Genomic DNA, 17,700 nt, shown 5'->3' with positions numbered 1-17,700 from the left:
GTTGCTGCTGAGAAATAATGGCACTTGGAAATGAGACAGGAAGTAATTATTTCCTAACTTTGGCCCTTATGCCTTGTGAGCCACTAAGGACACCTTTCCCCAGACTCACCTTTTCTTTCAAGTGTAATTGTTTTTTCTCCACGTGTTTTGTCTTCCCTTCTACGCCTTCATCAGACAAAGACCAATATTGATTATCAGATCCTAGATCCCTTTTCTTTTCCCATAATAGACTCAATTGTTTCCTCAAAAGTCTCACATAGGAAATAATGGACGTAGGCACATGAAATAAAGCCCCTTTGAAATTAACGTTAAACTTAATTAAATTATTTTAAATAGTTAGAAATATAAATAAATGTAATGTAATGTTAAGAAACATATTCTTTCATATAAAATATTTAACCCAATATTGAAGTAAACATTTTGTTAATAGTGCTGTGGTATGTTTTACTTTGTTTTACATTTAAAATACATATTTTAAAAAATCATTTGCATTAGTACAAGCCCTTCTCTAATTTAGCCTTGAAGTTGTACTATCAAAATGTCTACCATTTTGGAATTAGGGTAAGCACAGTTCAGTTCAAGTAAGCTATCAGATGGCTATCAGGACTCCGTAACACCATCAAATACTTTCCATTAATTCACACATGTACCAAATTTCGAAGCAATGTTTAAGTTAGCTTAGTTGCATCCTGGCTACATCTCGCGCCACCTGCAACAAACATGTAGTACACCTGGTTGTGTACCACAAAGCATAAAAATCCTTACTTAATGTAACTTACTACACGAAGCAGACACCAAATGTGATGGAATCCTTAAAACCCAGGAAAGAAGGAACCCAACCCGAGTCACTGCAGCCACACCACTGACAGAATGCAATTTTATAAATGCATAGAACATAAAACCAGAAATCTGCTTGGCACTTCTTTTTCCACCATTAACTTCCAATCGAGGTGATACTAGTTGCGTGATTGTAGCAGAGAGCCACGGACTGTAATCAGCATTTGTTTTACCATCTTGATGTCATTTTTGCTGCAAGGGTTAAGGTGGAGCTTGTCAGTAGATGTTAAACTGTTTAGACTTTGCTTCACAGCAGAGTTTCACTCCTATCAGCAAATCTTGTCTAAACTGCTTCACAGCCGAGCTCTCACTCCTATCAGCAAATCTTGTCTAATGTCCAAAGAGACATGCAATAAATTAAGAAAGCTCGTGTTTGGACTAGGCAGAGATTTGGGATACCCCGCAAAGAGAGCATCCACCTGTCCCTTTGCCATGTTTCTTCACGGTTTTCTTCTCTCATAATGTTGTTTCCCGTTAGTCTTGTAACAGCATTCAATGAAATGCCTCAAGGTTGCCTGTGAGGTTTTACGAAACTTTGCCTCCTGCGGGTGGAGTGCTATGCTCATTTATCAATCCTGTCAGGGTTTCTTTCATTATAGTCTGTGAAACCAGATTAAGCGTTTCACAAGGCTCATTAACGTTTAGGTCCTACATAAGACAGTGTCTGTTGTGAAACAGTTTATCTTACAGTGAGCCCATGGCTTGATTCTCATTCTCATTTGCTTGGTACTTATCAGCATCTGTTGACTTTCCTTCCTCTTTTTGTGTTTGTCCCACCCCTGGCACATGGACTGTTCATTTTATTTTTCAGGCGCTACTTTTTTCTTTTTAAGTACTCTACAAGAGTGAATGTTTTTTCCAGCTGTCTCCGTTGCAGGCTTCTCCCCCTCTGTGTTCCTCTTTCTCACTCTCCCTCAGTTGCTGTTCTTGTTTCCTCTCCACCCACCTTCCCTTGCATCTCCACCACTGTTTGCTATTCTAGCTCCTCACACCCACCCTCCTTTGTCCATTTGCTTTCCTAGCCCCTCCTGCCCACCATCCATTATTGGTGTGTTTTCACGTCATCTGTTCTCCATGTGCTTACCCATGACCTCCTACCTACCCTCCATTTTCCGTGTGCTTCCCCGACCCCTCCTGTTCACCATGAATTGTAAGCTTGCTACCCAAAAATCCTCCTATCCTTGCTACATTGGCAACTTGTTGCCCCAGTCACTTCCACTCACTTTCCGTTGTCAGCTTGCTGCTCCATCCCCTGCCCACCCTTCATTGTCAACGTGCTTCCCCAGGCACTCCCACCTGCCTCGTATTGTAAGCTTGCTTCCTCATCAAGTCATGCCACTGCGCATACTCTGTGAGCTATTCCCAAATGCTTGTTGCTTACTAAGTGGCTACAATATGAGGTCAAATCAAGGCAAAGTGTTTCAGGTAGGAATAAGTGGTGTGGGTTTAACTGTGATAGAATTACAATACTTACTGACGTCCCCCAACCCATTTAATCTTGCTGCTACAGCTGAAAAAGTGGTACAAGATTTTTTCCACAAGAATCCAATACTGCATGACGTTTAAATTACCAATTTTAAACTGGTATACTGCACCATGTTGACTGCATTAGGCGAGCCAGGATCATATATAAGGAAACCATAGCCTCAAGGAAAGGAGATATTCAGAAATCTCCTTGGGATGACTTGAAATTAGCTTTAAAATCTAGAGATCAGCATTGTTTCTTGGAAGTGATCAATCGCCCATTTTCCTCAGAACATGTCATTGGGTGTTGAATATGTTTCCAGTGACTTCATTTACTCCCTGACTGGTTCTTGTTTCAATGTGGAGGTCTATCGTTTTTGTTTTCTTTTTGACTAATAGGAATAGTGTCTGCTGACCTTTCGTTCCCCTTCATTTGGGGTTCAGCCCTCTCTGGCTGCAGTGAGCTGAATTTGTTGGCATTTGCAATTCATGTTGGTGTGAAATTGATTTATTATTGCTAGGGCAGAAATCTCTGAAATATATTTTTTTCTTTTTTTCTTTCTTACCTAATGTGTCCTGTCTTTGTGTTGCCCTTTTTTACAGCACTACTTTCTCTCTTTTTTGCAGTCCTGATGATGACCCGTAAATAAACAAGGTTCAAAACGTTGACTACTATTACGGCAAATTGGGGGCATTATTGTTGAAACCATTACATGTGAATAGCTTACGAACACATTCATTTTGTATGTTTTCAAATTGTACTTTACGACAGTAGCCCATCGGCTGTTTTGTATATATTTAATCACCTGCCTCATTCACGAGCCCTACACACACCAGCACAATGTGTTCACTTGCACTACTCTTGTTTTCAGAAATGTGGTTGCTGTTGTCTCTTTGTATAACTTGAATATAAAATGTGGGTGCGCCCTTGAGATATCCCGATTCATTGTGTTTTTTCTCAATCTTTGTGAATCATCTCTGTTGAAACATTGTTGCAGATACAGATTTCCTATTCAGGGATCATGCTGCCAAATTGCCCTTGTGATAATTGCACTCCACAAAGCACTTTGCACTATACTCTTTTTCATCCATTGTATGCCAGCCCGCAAGAGAGGTTTTTATTACCAGTTTTGGAACTGGTAAATATTAGAAAACAATGTGTAGAGTCATTAAACGATGGTCTTGCAATTGTGAATTTTACAAGAAGTGCCCTTTCCAGTTGATGCAGATATGCACCTTAATTATGGAATTTTTAAACTTGTTAATGCGAGGAATTGTTAAATATCAGGAAAGATTTTGAAGCTAATGGTAATTTTGGAATGTTTTTATTGTGATTCTTGTTTTTGTTTTAAAGTATGTGTTTGAATTGTTTATTATTGTGACTTTTTATGGTGAATTTTGTGACTGAAATAAAGTTATATGATGATGACTGCATCAATAAAAAATGTAATAGAATTTGTAAAAAGGAGACCTTTCTAAGGACTTGCATAGGAAAAAGCTGCTTGACCTTAGAGAAACTCCAGTAGGACTCAACCGTTCTTTAATACTATCGCTTTTGACAAGAACCATATGCAATTTGCTTCCCTTTCGCTAACCCTCTGCTCCCACATCCCATGCAGAAGATGCGGAGATCGCTCCTTCTCCTACCTACCAGTGAAAACATGGGACAAACTAGCCTTTTATCTCTGGACCTCCCCATCTCTTCCAGAGTTTTGAACGTCCCTGAAGACCTGGCTATTCGGCTAATCAACAGAACCCTGCCAGCTCCTGGATACTCTCACATGTGATGAGAAGCAGTCTATGAATCTGCCGATCAATTGATTGATCTTCATTGATGTTTACCTATTTGGGGTAGGTACTGCTGTAGTGCTTAGGCACACTGGAATGGGAACAAGCACCTAGTCAGGGCATTGTGTTCCTGTATGGCATGTTTGCTTATGGAGGCAATGTGACACTGTGTAGGATTATATATCTAAATAGACAGTTGTGATTCTGACTGGAATATGTGCATCTAGCCAGAATATTGCGATCCTGGCATCTGAACATGCGCCTCTTTGGGACAATCAACACTGGCATTTGGAAACTGAGAAGCTGCCACACTAAGGCGAGCTCTCGTGTATCTGACCATCACTGCTGGCTGTCAGGTTCCTTAGACATCATACTAGCAGCAAGCACCAAGAAATGTTTGAGCAACACTGTGTGTGTGGCTGTGCGAGAGAGAGAGTTAGAGTGTGTGTTTGTGCGCGAGAGAGAGCGATGGAGAGTGTTGTGCAACAGAGGCAGACAGAAAGAGAGAGCAAGAGAGAGAGGTGTCGGTGTGTGTCTACGTCTGTGAGAGAGGGAGGGAGAGAGAGAGAGAGAGAGAAGTGTGGGTGTGTGTCTGTCTGAGAGAGAGAGAGAGAGAGATTTGGCAACTTTAAAAGAATGACGCGAGTTCGCTGCCTCCAGAAGCCCCCTCTACTAGGTGAGGTTTGAGGTATATCGCTGCTGTTGTTTCTAGCCCTTAGGACTGGCAGCTGTTATTTGCTCCCTGGAGTATGTTCTACTGCATGCGGAAGACCAGACGATCTGTTCTGTATGTTAGCCCAAGGAGGGAGGGGAGCGGGGTGGGAGCAAGAGAAGCAAGGTGTACGGAGGTGACAGCGAAAGAGAGATAAAGAAATATGGTGAACAAGAGTGAGGGAGAGCGATGATAGGAAAAAAAGGAGAGATGAGAGGAACAGTTAATAACAAAGGACAGAGAGGACAATCAGGCAATAAGAGAGAGGGAGCAACAGAGAGAACGGCAGCAACACAATGAGTAAGTCAGAGGGGAGTAAGAGAAATATAGATACTACGCTCTACTTAGGATGTCAGCCATGTGCCGGTGGCGGGTAGAACGATGACAGCAATAATTCAAAACACCTGGAAGAACGGGTTCCTTCTATTGACTTAAGATTTTTGAGGAATTTGAGGAATAGAGTGCCTGTCTCGGATTTAGTCTTGTGACAATGTAACCTGAGGGTATTAAACCACACACAGCAAATGTTCAACCTACCTGAGGAAGCTCTTGCGTCTGTTGATTTAGGATGACGGAGCTCATTGGAGGTTCCAGTCATAATGTCGGTTTCAGTTTGCCACCATGTTGTTTTAGTAGCTGGCTGGGATTGTGCAACAATATTTTGATCACCTCAATGCAATCCATTTCTCCCATTCTGCTGGGCCGAAAACAGTGTTACACTGAGGTGGCCTTGGCTGAAGATCCGCAATCAGACGTCATTGAACAGACATCTTTCAGAGATCTGTCAATGGATATGATTTCTCAATATAAAGTGGGTGTTTGATATTTTCACATTGTGCAGGTACAGGCTGGCTGGCTGGGTGTCACTTAAAATCTTTTGAGTTCTTAATTTTTATTTTCCCCTCATTTCTATCTTCTTTGTCCCTTAATTTCCCTGGGTCACCTGTAACTCCTTCTTTTACCAGACTCCATGGTTGTGCTGCAAACTGTGCTGATGCCATGGCTCAGGCAGCTCTTGCTCGCTTGCATGTTTGCCTCTTTGCTGTATGTTTGCAGCTGATGATGAGTGTATTTGCTTTCTCGGAAGACACATTAGTATTTGGTCAGTGATGTTAGGGGGAAATCTCACCCGCTTGGTTGGCAGGGTCGCCGTTTAACGAACTCCCAGCTCTCTGAAATGTGGTACCCAAACCTGCCTGCGTCTAGAGAGTTGCTTCACTTAAAACACACTCACAGTGTCACACACTTACCTCCTGGAGAGCGAACTGTTCAATTTCTGGTGGATGTCAATGTGTGATTTGCCCTGAACATATTGAACTATCGTATAGTGTAGATCCAAGAGGGCTAGACCACCCTAAACCTCTAGGATAACCATTTTAAGAGAATTTGCCTTCAATTAATCTATAGAAATCATTTACATAGTTCATAGTTATTTGACAAATATGGAAGGGATCCAGCTCTCCTTGACTACTGTGGAACCTCTTGCATCAAATGCATGGAAAATGTGCAATACAACTGCAGCAGTCTCGGGTGTTCAGTATGATTTTATTTTTCATTGACTGTAAGGTGCTACACATTTTCTTCATATTTAAAATGTTTTTTTTCATTATTTTGTTTGGTTATGTCTTTTTCCGTGCTGTTTGTACATGTTAGAGGTAAGCTGTATGTGAGATCCATGTATCTTCTGGAGGAGAAAAGCAGTGTTTCTTATTGGAGGCTGAAGAGCTGTCTGCTTGAGTGGTCTCCTGGTGCTGTGGATGCTGCGGTTGAACGTGTGTCTGTAAGTGTTTTGTGAGGATTGTCCATTGCTAGAAACGTATTTAGCAATAGCCTGATGCTGGGGCATATAACGTCCAACATATTGTTACTACTGGAACTTTCATACAGAAGTTGTTTTAAACATCTGCTTGAGGTCCCTTGATTACAATGGCGACACAATCTAACTCATGTCTGTGGCCAGCTACCAGAGAGTCAATGTTGGTCACTAACAAGTCTGTGCCAGCTGCCTGAGAGTACAGGGCAGCCGACTGAGAGCTCGGGCCATCCCCTGTGAGTACAGGCCAGTCAGTCGCCTGTGAGTACGAGCCAGCCACCTGTGAGTACGAGCCAGCCACCTGAGAATACGGGCCAGCCACCTGAGAGGGCGGGCCAGCCACCAGCGAGTACAGGCCAGTTGCCTGCAAGTACGGGTCAGCTGTCTAAGGGTACCGGCCAGCTGCCTGAGAGTACGGGCTAGCCACCTGAGAGTATGGGCCACCCACTTGCCAGTCTGTACTAGCCACCTGAAAGTCTAAGTCAGTCACTAGTTAGTCTGTAGCAGGCAGTGGCGAGCTTGAGGCCACTTTCCTGGCAGTTGTGTGCCAGCCACCAGGATCTGTACCACCCACTAGGAAGCTGTGTGCCAGGGGTCACCAGAAATGATTCTGTTCTACCTTCACTCAACTAAGCAAAGATGGCAGCAGAACAAGATTTCAGAAAGCATTTGAGGTTGCTGTCTTGGGACAGTAAAGGTGCCTCTGGAGTTTTTCAGACCTCAAGATATCTGCAGAGGCAGGTGTGCTGGGATATGAGCACTGTCTCCAGCACCAATAAAGGGTGTAGTTGGGAGGCTGAACATTGGAGATTTTCTTTGAGGTGGGCTATTGAGCATTTGTGGTGAGCCTCTGAGATGACCTCTCACTGAACACTTGTTGCATATGTTTCCCCTCCTGTAGTCTTCTGAGGTGGTGGTTTCGGGTATTTTATTCATGGACCTTGGAGCAGGGAGTGCTTTTGGGACGACCAAGTCTGACGCGTGTTTGGTGAGCCGGCTCGAGAGGACGCTAGCGAGGGGACTTCATCTTGCAAACAGCAGACAGGCCAAAGTTTGAGTGACACAGGCAGTATTGTCTTTGCGCGAGCTAGGGACTGCTGCAACATGAAAGCAGCCTGTTGCCACGGTGTTGGGGCATATCTCACGGGTTAGAGAAACATCCTGGAATGCTGTAGGGCGTGCTGCTGCTGCTGTTTGCAGAGGTGCATAGAGGCAGAACCCCAGTGTCACACCATCTCAAGGTTTTTTTTAATAGGATGACGGTAATCAGTTTATGAGTGAATGGTTAGAGTATGCTAGAAATCTCAACGCACATTCGACACATTTTTCTGAGTCGCTCATTTGTTTGCTTTGCACTACCAGGTGTGCTCTTTCATGTTTATAAGCAACAAAAAAGAAAATCCCTTCTTGGAAACTATGATCTATGCTTGTAGTTAGCTGACAAAACAGATATCAAGTGTGACGCTGTATTTCTTTAAGTCGCGTGTCGGCATTACTCTGAAAAGCTGTGATTCAGACGGTAGAGTGGGAAGACGGGTTCACTTTGGAAACAACCCACGGCTAGCATGTCCCTCAAACATGAGTTATAACCTGTGCAGGCGAAAAGTCATGCACTGGGATAAACATTGGCGCCGATGTTTTACCTGATCTCTGCGCTGCACGGTTTGAACAGACAGACGTTATCAGATGGCAGTACTGGGCTTCGAAGAATGTGTGTCAGAAGATCAAGGTGTCTGATTACTGTCAATTGTCATACGTATCTACGGAACTAGAAGACCAATGGGGAATCTCGTTAAGCTAGCCGAGAGATTTCAGCCTTGCTGCAGAGATCAATGCAACCACAGGTCACATGTTACAATTTGGTAAGCCAGCTGAATGGGTTGTGTTCAGTCTGTACAGCTATGTGTGCTGCTTACATGGGTTCCCATTACGAAAGCTCGGTAGATTAATGCACGCACTGCAAAGATAGCTTTGTAAATTACATTGGGATTCACGGCTTGTAAAATAGCTACGAGGGTAATTCTCCAGCGATCCGTGTTGAATCTACAGAGCACAGGCTCACGTTGCGGGAGGCCGGGGTCTGCCTTTCATCTTTCCAAGAACAGGCGTCGGATTGGGATATGACTGCGTTAAGGGAGCAGGACATGAGGAGAACCATTGGAGTGGGGAATGTTTACACAGTAATAATGATGACAATGCTAGTAATCAGTGCTCGAATTAGAAAAAATACTCTGGAGTTAGGGTTCAGGTTCATGAGGGGGTGGAGTGACAGCACAAAGGGGGTGAGTCATTAGGGGGTGGAGACAGTCAACTTATTCATTTATTTTATAAAAACTCTGCCACAAAGAATCTGACAACAAAGGAGAAACATAGAGGGGCATATTTATACTCTGTTTGCGCCGGAATTGCGTCGTTTTTTTTTACGCAAATCCGACGCAAAACTAACTCCATATTTATACTTTGGCGTTAGACGCGTCTAGCGCCAAAGTTCATGGAGTTTGCGTCATTTTTTAGCGTTGACACCTACTTTGCGTTAATGATATGCAAGGTAGGCGTTCCCGTCTAAAAAATGACTCAGAGGCATGTGCGCCGTATTTACACTCCCGGGCAAAAATGACGCCCGGGAGTGGGCGGGTCCAAAAAAATGACGTCCAGCCACTTTTGCGTCGTTTTTTAACGTCTGGTCAGGGCACGCGTTAAGGGACCTGTGAGCTCGGAAGGAGCCCAGAGGTGCCCTCCCATGCCCCCAGGGACACCCCTGCCACCCTTGCCCACCCTAGGAGGACGCCCAAGTGATGGAGGGACCCATCCCAGGGAACTTAAGGTAAGTTCAGGTAAGTATTTTTTTTTTTTTTTTTTTGTGGCATAGGGGGCCTGATTTGTGCCCCCCTACATGCCACTATGCCCAATGACCATGCCCAGGGGACATAAGTCCCCTGGGCATGGCCATTGGGCAAGGGGGCATGACTCCTGTCTTTGCTAAGACAGGAGTCATTTCAATGGGGGTTGGGAGTAAAAAAAAATGGTGCAAATCGGGTTGAGGCGAAAATTTTGCCTCAGCCTGACTTGCCCCATTTTTTTACGCCCAAGCTCCATATCCCCCTACGCCGGCGCTGCCTGGTGTAAGTCATTTTTTTTTATGCACACCAGGCAGCTCCGCTGGCTAACGCCGGCTAACGTCATTGAATAAATACGGCGCCCGCATGGCGCGTCAGAATGGCGTTAGCCGGCGTTAGATTTTTTGACGCACAACTGCGTTGGCGCAGTTGTGCGTCGAAAAGTATAAATATGGCCCACAGAAACCTGTTGTGGCGTATTTAATTGGCGACCAAGATGGTGCACTTAAAAACTATCTGACAGGGTTAAGTCACCAGTTGCACAGATTTTTGTGTACCAAGAAGCTTTGAGTAGATAATAATGACAAGATAACCCTAGTTTTTACTGCTCTTGCTGGAAAGATCTGTGTTCTGCCTAGGGACAGGGTTGGCTTATGTAGATAGGTATGTGGGCTACTGCTTTTGACACAGAGATCCTTTTGTTACTTGGAGTTTATAAGTTGCAGTTCTTCTAATATAGCCCAGTGTGCTTTGAACTGACATCACAGAGATGCATGCAAACTTCAAGGCATGGGTTTAGAACCCTATTGTTTTTCTTTTCTCAATCTCATTTTTTCTAAGGTTGCTAAAAAGTATCCCTTTGAAAAGCAACAAAGTCTTCTTGGTACAGACAACCCCAACCTCTATTATGCTTTAAATTGTGACTTTGAGTTTCTACTGACCATGCTCTCATCATATAATACCTACCAGTAAGGATGATATGTGACTGCTACTTTTACACTGTTGCAATAGACAGTTCTGTAAATATCACTGTCTAATGCACCATTTCCTGTGCCTTAGTTTACACACTTGTATGATATATTGTCTCTGTATAACATGAGTGTGATGTGCAACTCTGACACCCTACAAGGCACAATTTAAATTATTTGGGTAATTAATCATGGAGACAGATACTTGTGATTTTCTTTCAGTGCATACCTATCTTTTATATACATGAGCTGAACAAAATAAATAACATGCTTATCGTAGGAGAGGCAAGAGATGCCTAACTATAATGTCATTGTAACCTTTGTTTTTTTTTAGTGAATTTCTATGGGTGGTGTGTGAGCCTATGAGTGGCTCTCCCTGACCCCAGGGGTGTGATTTAGGGGCAATTATAGGTTTAATATAATTCTGAGTCATGGCATGAGATATTCGAGAAAATCACGAATTCTCACAAATGTCCACAAATTATTAGCAAAATATTCACAATTATGGAAACATTTGAGAGAAAAAACACAGATTCATTCATACACTCAGGTGCCAACTCACACACACACTCAGACACTCATGCACCCACTCAGACCCACTCATAGACTCACACACCCACTTTCAGACCCACTCAGGCACTCATGCGCCCACTCACACATCCACTAACAGAGACAGCCCCAGTGGCCAACCTGCGCTGCGCACGGCTAAAGGCCATGAATGGTGCAGGATTGGGTGGTTATAAGGGCTTGGCTGCAAGGCAGTGCGTATCGGGGGTTGGAATAACATATAGGAATTACGTTAAAAAACCATAGCAATTCACTGGAAAAAAACAGAAATTCAGCAGATATAGTTAGAGTTCTTTCAAGTAACTATAACTCATGCCCAAGGTAACTATAACGCGCGCCATAGTCATGCACAGCTAATTTCTCCACATATTATGTCATTGATGAGCTCTTCTATGGCAGCTTTGATTTCACTACAATGTTTGCAATAAAATTATTGATAAGAAAACTGTGCATGGCAAGGGAGTGAGTTATAGTTACCTTAGAGTGCGAGTTATAGTAACTTGAAAGAACTGTAACTATAACTGCTGAATTTCGATGGTTTTGTACGAGTAAATTCAGAACCTAACTATAACATCCCTGTAACCTTTGTTTTATATATATATATATATATATATATATATAAAAAACACCAACGTTGCCAGACATCCGAGGCTGCTACTTCAGTAGCGGTCCAGGCGTGGACCTAGCCATCCACATATATTACCAACAATCCTCCTGTGCATGAAGAGAGTTCCCGGACACCAAGTGGAGGTCCAAAAACTTTATTCACCAATGCTTCCTCCCAGAACAACGCGTTTCAGCCATAGCATTGATCTCGTAACAATTGAGAGTGTCTCACAAACCAACTATATACCACACCCAACATGCACATAAGGACAAAAATAAAATAAGGACTATCAGGTCACCCAGCTATCACATAGTATGCACATGTCAGTACCATCTTGGAATGTCTGGAATAGCCCATAAGCTGTACCAAAATTGATCTTACAATTACAAAATTATCCACATCATTTACTCTCTTTATACATTAATTGAATTCCTATATAATCCTCCAAATAACCTACATATTGCATATTAAATATTAAATATTAAATATTGAATATTATCTATAACCCAAATGGGCAAGACAATTTTTTACATTCATTAAATATGTGATATTAAATATTAAATATTAAATATTATTAATATCAAAAATGGTCCTGAACAATTTTTAAAAGAACATAATGTTCACTGGATAACATTCTATTCCTAAAATATCCACATTAGTTTCTCTTATTGACCTTTGAATAATTATAATCATTTGACTGACCTTCATATTAAATATTAAATATTCAAATATTTTAAATGCTGTAAATATTAAAAGGTAATCCAAGACTGTAAAATATTATATATATCAGATAACGTTGTATTCCTAAACACATAAATGCACATTAGTATGTGAGTATACCTTGACATCCCTATATTGATATTCAACAATTCCTATGCATGTGTACAAATATGTGTCTCTTACTCCATACCACATGTCAAAACACCACCCACAATGTCACATCTATCACAAAAAAATCTTTTCTATAAAAGACCCACAAACATAAATAAAATATGATAAAAATGACTGACGAAAAATATATATATATATACACATATCCAGCAGCTTCAATTAACCTAAATGCACATTCATCTGCTCACTTGAATTTAAACCCCCAGGGCTCAGGGTGTTGAGTCTAATAATCAATTTTGATTCCAACATCCTCATCTTCTTTTCTATATTACCTCCCCTGATACTGGGTTTAATCTGATCAATGACTGCAAAACTTAACAACCTCTCACCCCCATTAAGTTTGGCATGGAAATGCCTTGCCACTGAGTATGTTCGATCAAAATTGCGAATCGCTCGGATGTGTTCAAGAACCCTCTTTTTAGCCTTGTGTATTGTGCTGCCCACATACAGTTTCCCACACGGGCACATCAAACAAAAAACACAGAAATCTGTATTGCAGTTAAAGTGTCCTCGAATTTGATACGTCCAATGCCCATTCTCATCACCTACTTTAAGGCAATTTTTACTATATTTGCATGCTTTGCAATGTCTGCAACAGAAAAAGCCCACAGAATGATCAAGGGACATAGCTCTGACACTATCCCTAGTTATTCTATTACGGCTGAGATCATCTCTCAACGATCTACCCTTGCGAAAGGTAATAACAGGCGCCTCCGGGATAGTGCTACCTAAGGTGGAATCATTCTGTAGTATATGCCAACTCCTATTCAGAATCTTTCTCAGGACCTTTGACTGATTAGAATAAGTTATAATAAATCTTATCTTTTGATCACCTGCATCTGAATCCACTCCAGGGTATATCAAATTCTCACTCTTTAGGTTATCCGCCTTATTTTTAGCTTGAAGAATCATTTTGCTCCTATACCCCCTCTCTAAAAAACGTGAGAGCATATTGTCACTTTCTTTCTGATAGTCCTCCCAAGTACTACAAATCCTGCGGGCTCTTAAAAATTCCCCAAAGGGAATACTGGCAATAAGATTTGGTGGATGGGCAATGTTCGCATTCAATATGCTGTTACCAGCCGTCAATTTTCTATGGAGTTTGGTCCTTAATGACTGTTCTTGAACTATAACTTCCACATCAAGAAATGCAATCTGTTGTTTACTACTCTGATCACTTAAGTGTAAGTTGTAGTCATTATTATTGAGAAAGGCTACGAAATCTCTAGCCGAAGTCTCATCACCTTTCCAAATCACAAAGATGTCGTCTATAAACCGACACCATAAAATCACTCTTTCATCAAAGTCGGGTGAGCTGGTGGATATTTGCTCCTCCCACCAGCCCATCACCAGATTCGCATAGCTTGGTGCGAAGCAAGTTCCCATAGCCCTGCCCTGTGTTTGTTTGTACAATTTGTCCTCAAAGAGAAAGAAATTATTATTAAGGCAAAAACTAATCATATCACAAATCATTTCCGTATGCATCAGAAATGAAAGTGATCTAGCCCTTAAAAAATGTTGAATTGCTACTAACCCCAAGTCGTGTTGGATGCCAGTATACAGGCTAGTGACATCCATCGTTACAAGAAGATAGTCCTCTTCCCATTCAATTCCATCAATAATCCTTAAAAACTGTGTTGTGTCTTTAATATAAGATGGAAGACATTCAACAAAGGGTCTCAGAAAGTAATCAATATACCTAGACGTGTTCTCCAGGAGAGACCCTATAGCAAAAACAATTGGTCTCCCCGGGGGATTCACAGTGTTTTTATGTATTTTCGGTAATAGGTATAGAATGGGAATTACTGGTGAGTCACATTTGAGGAAATAATATTCCTCCCAGTTGAGCAGCCCTTTATCCCTCCAATCCACCAACATCTCAAAATATTGAGTATGGATTTCTTGACATCGATCAGATTTTACTGGTATATAGAAAGTTTGATCATTCACCTGTCTCAATCCTTCCGCTAAATAAGCATCCTTGTCCAGAACAACATTTCCCCCTTTGTCTGACTGTCTGATAACAATGCTACTGTCATCCTTCAAACCTTGAAGGGCCTCACTTTGTACCTTAGTCAAATTTTGTTGTTCATTCTTTCTCATTTGATATCTCACTTTCTTCAATTGCTTGATAACATCCTCTTCAAAAACATCAATCGCTTCACATTGTACACCTGGTAAAAATACAGATTTCGGTTTAAACTTAGTAAGACATGGGCAGTCCAATTCTATGCCCACATCCAATAAGTTCAATACAGGGTCCTCATGAGCCTCAATACCATCATGTAAGCTTCACAGCGTATGCAATACCTCCACATCAGAAATGGTTAATGTACTGACATTATACTTGTCACTTCCCAACATCTCTGAGGTGACCTTTGTATGATGCCATTTCTTTAATTTCAATTTTCTAACCAGATGGAAAAGGTAAATTCTTGTCTGTACATAGTCAAAATCCGTTCTAGGGCAGAACGACAGGCCTAATGACAAGAGGCTCTTTTCTTGTTCAGTTAATATTCGCTTTGATATGTTTACTACTGTTGTCACATCATTTTCCGAGCTCTGGTTGTTACACCTGTTTGCCTGAGTTCTTCTTTTCCTTGCCCGTATCTTGGCTGCCTGGTTCCTCTCCCTCTGCCTCTTGTGCCTCAACCCCTGCCCCGTTGTGGGAATGTTTCTTTTCTTTGGTCTGTCCTTCCCTGGTTTAAGAGGCGAAATTGTTAAAAAAAATTAGACCTACTCGCATTTTTATCTGCAACGGTACCTTTATCCAAAAGAGAGTCAGAGACATCGGACTGGTTCCCATCTGAGATATCACTCTCTTCCACCTCCAACGTGAAGTCCCTATTGCTGTTCTCAACTATTAATTCTTTGTCATTTTCCGCATAAATATGATCATATTTACGATGGAAGGTTAAGATCCTGCCCGATTGGTAACCTTTAAAATCTCGTAAGAACTTGCGTTGTTTCTTAGACATAATATCTCCTTCAAAATTACTTAGTTTTTTCTCCAAGTTCTTCTTAAATTCTTCTATTGCATCCTCTGAGGTCAATGATACAATCTCTATTGAAACTTTCTCAATCTCTTCCAGAATCTTCTTCCTGTCCTTGATCGCATATTTGATTAAAATCTTCATCATATTCAGTGAGCTAATTTTTGAATTTTTCGCCCACTCCTCTAACATATCAGGGTCCGGTTCTTCATACGTAGGTATAGTATATATTCTCAGACCTCTCGGTACTCTTTCCACATCTATGTATTTTTGTAAAGATTCAATCTCCCACCACTTAGAGATCTCTTTCCTCGACAATTTTTCCATTTTTTCGTGAAGTAATTGGAGCTTAAGTTCTGAACCACCATTCGCAGAGTTTTCCATTCTTCCCTTAGTATCAATCATGTGAGCAGAGAAAAGCTTGCTGGATTTCTCTTTCCGTCTCACCTCTAAGGAGGAAGCCATATTGGTGACAAAGCCAATGGACCACCAGTTGTGGATTCTCAACATCTCTGATCCACTCTACCACCACAAGTTTGCCTCAATATAATATAACGCAGTTGTAGAAAAAGTTCACCACAGAGAGAGAGACTAGTTTCCTTATTGTTTTATATTATTTTAATTTTATTTTATATTTTATTTAGAACCCCCCTCTCCTTCAATTCGAATATTCCAAAGATTTTTCAAGGAAAAATCAAACACTGATTTTTATTTCATGAACTCACATTCCAAACAGAGGGGAAATACAGTTCTTACTAGAAGGTTGAAAATTCCGAACTCCTCCAAGTGCAATTACAGTTTTTTACCACTCCTGGCCGCTTTGCAGTTATTTGTCCACAGCTGACTAGTTCAACCCTCAAAAAGGTGAATTATTTCTCCAAGTAAATGATCTGAAATACCCTTTTAAGATGTTTTAAATCGTGTCCCAATGCCGTGTTCATATTTATATTTTATGTTATGCTGGCACTCCACAAGAAACGCTAAATAATATCCTGTGCTAATTAATAGCTTCCACAATCCACAAAGCATCAGGTAAAACGCTTTACGAGCGCGTTGCTCTAAACAGAGCAAAGCCTTGGCACTTCAATTTTTTTGTGATAGATGTGACATTGTGGGTGGTGTTTTGACATGTGGTATGCATAGGAATTGTTGAATATCAATATAGGGCTGTCAAGGTATACTCGCATACTAAGGTGCATTTATGTGTTTAGGAATACAACGTTATCTGATATATATCATATTTTACAGTATTGGAGTACCTTTTAATATTTACAGCATTTAAAATATTTGAATATTTAATATTTAATATGAAGGTCAGTTAAATGATTGTAATTATTCAAAGGTCAATGAGAGAAACTAATGTGGATATTTTAGGAATAGAATGTTATCCAGTGAACATTATGTTCTTTTAAAAATTGTTCAGGACCATTTTTGATATTAATAATATTTAATATTTAATATCGCATATTTAATTAATGTAAAAAATTGTCTTGCCCGTTTGGGTTATTAATAATATTCAATATTTAATATTTAATATTTAGTATTTTATATGCAATATGTAGGTTATTTGGAGGATTATATAGGAGTTCAATTAATGTATAAAGAGAGTAAATGATGTGGATAATTTTGTAATTGTAAGATCAATTTTGCTACAGCTTATGGGCTATTCCAGACATTCCAAGATGGTGCTGACATTTGCACACTATGTGATAGCTGGGTGATCTGATAGCCCTTCTTTTATTTTTGTCCTTATGTGCATGTTGGGTGTGGTATATAGTTGGTTTGTGAGACACTCTCAAATGTTACGTGATCAAGGCTACGGCTGAAACGCGTTGTTCTGGGAGGAAGCATTGGTGAATAAAGTTTTTGGACCTCCACTTGGTGTCCGGGAACTCTCTGCATGCACAGGAGGATTGTTGGTAATATATATATATATATATATATATATATATATATATACACATATATGTATAAGTATTTTTCCACTGAAATAAACTAAGGTTACAGGGATGTTACAGTGATGTTATTAATGATGTCAAAGAAGATGTCATGAGTGATGGAATATCTCGGGTAATTAGCAGTGCATAGCGAGGACCCCTTAAGGCACAGGTTATAGTTACTTGAAGTAACTCTAACTGTGACAGCTGAATTTCTGTGGTTTTGTGCGTGTAAAATCTGAACCTAACTATAACGTCCCTGTAACCGTTGTTTTTTTGTGAATTT

General features: G+C 40.9%; 1 protein-coding gene across 3 annotated transcripts in view; it reads right to left on the bottom strand.

Annotated features, from left to right (window-relative positions):
- LOC138292777 (beta-1,3-galactosyltransferase 2-like) overlaps positions 1 to 17,700 on the bottom strand; it is a 165,620-nt gene that overhangs the window by 10,046 nt on the left and 137,874 nt on the right. Inside the window, exon 1 of one of the 3 annotated variants that reach the window (XM_069231539.1) lies at positions 8,258 to 8,312. The exons of the other annotated variants lie outside the window; for them this stretch is intronic. The gene's annotated coding sequence lies outside the window, so the exon portion shown is untranslated. Of the gene's footprint in view, positions 1 to 8,257; positions 8,313 to 17,700 lie in introns of those variants that run through there. 3 annotated transcript variants of the gene reach the window in all.

Source organism: Pleurodeles waltl, chromosome 4_2 (genome assembly GCF_031143425.1).
Source record: "Pleurodeles waltl isolate 20211129_DDA chromosome 4_2, aPleWal1.hap1.20221129, whole genome shotgun sequence".
NCBI classification, from domain to species: domain Eukaryota; kingdom Metazoa; phylum Chordata; class Amphibia; order Caudata; family Salamandridae; genus Pleurodeles; species Pleurodeles waltl.
The sequence above is the reverse complement of the archived record's forward strand: the minus strand, read 5'-3'. Positions and strand labels throughout refer to the sequence as shown.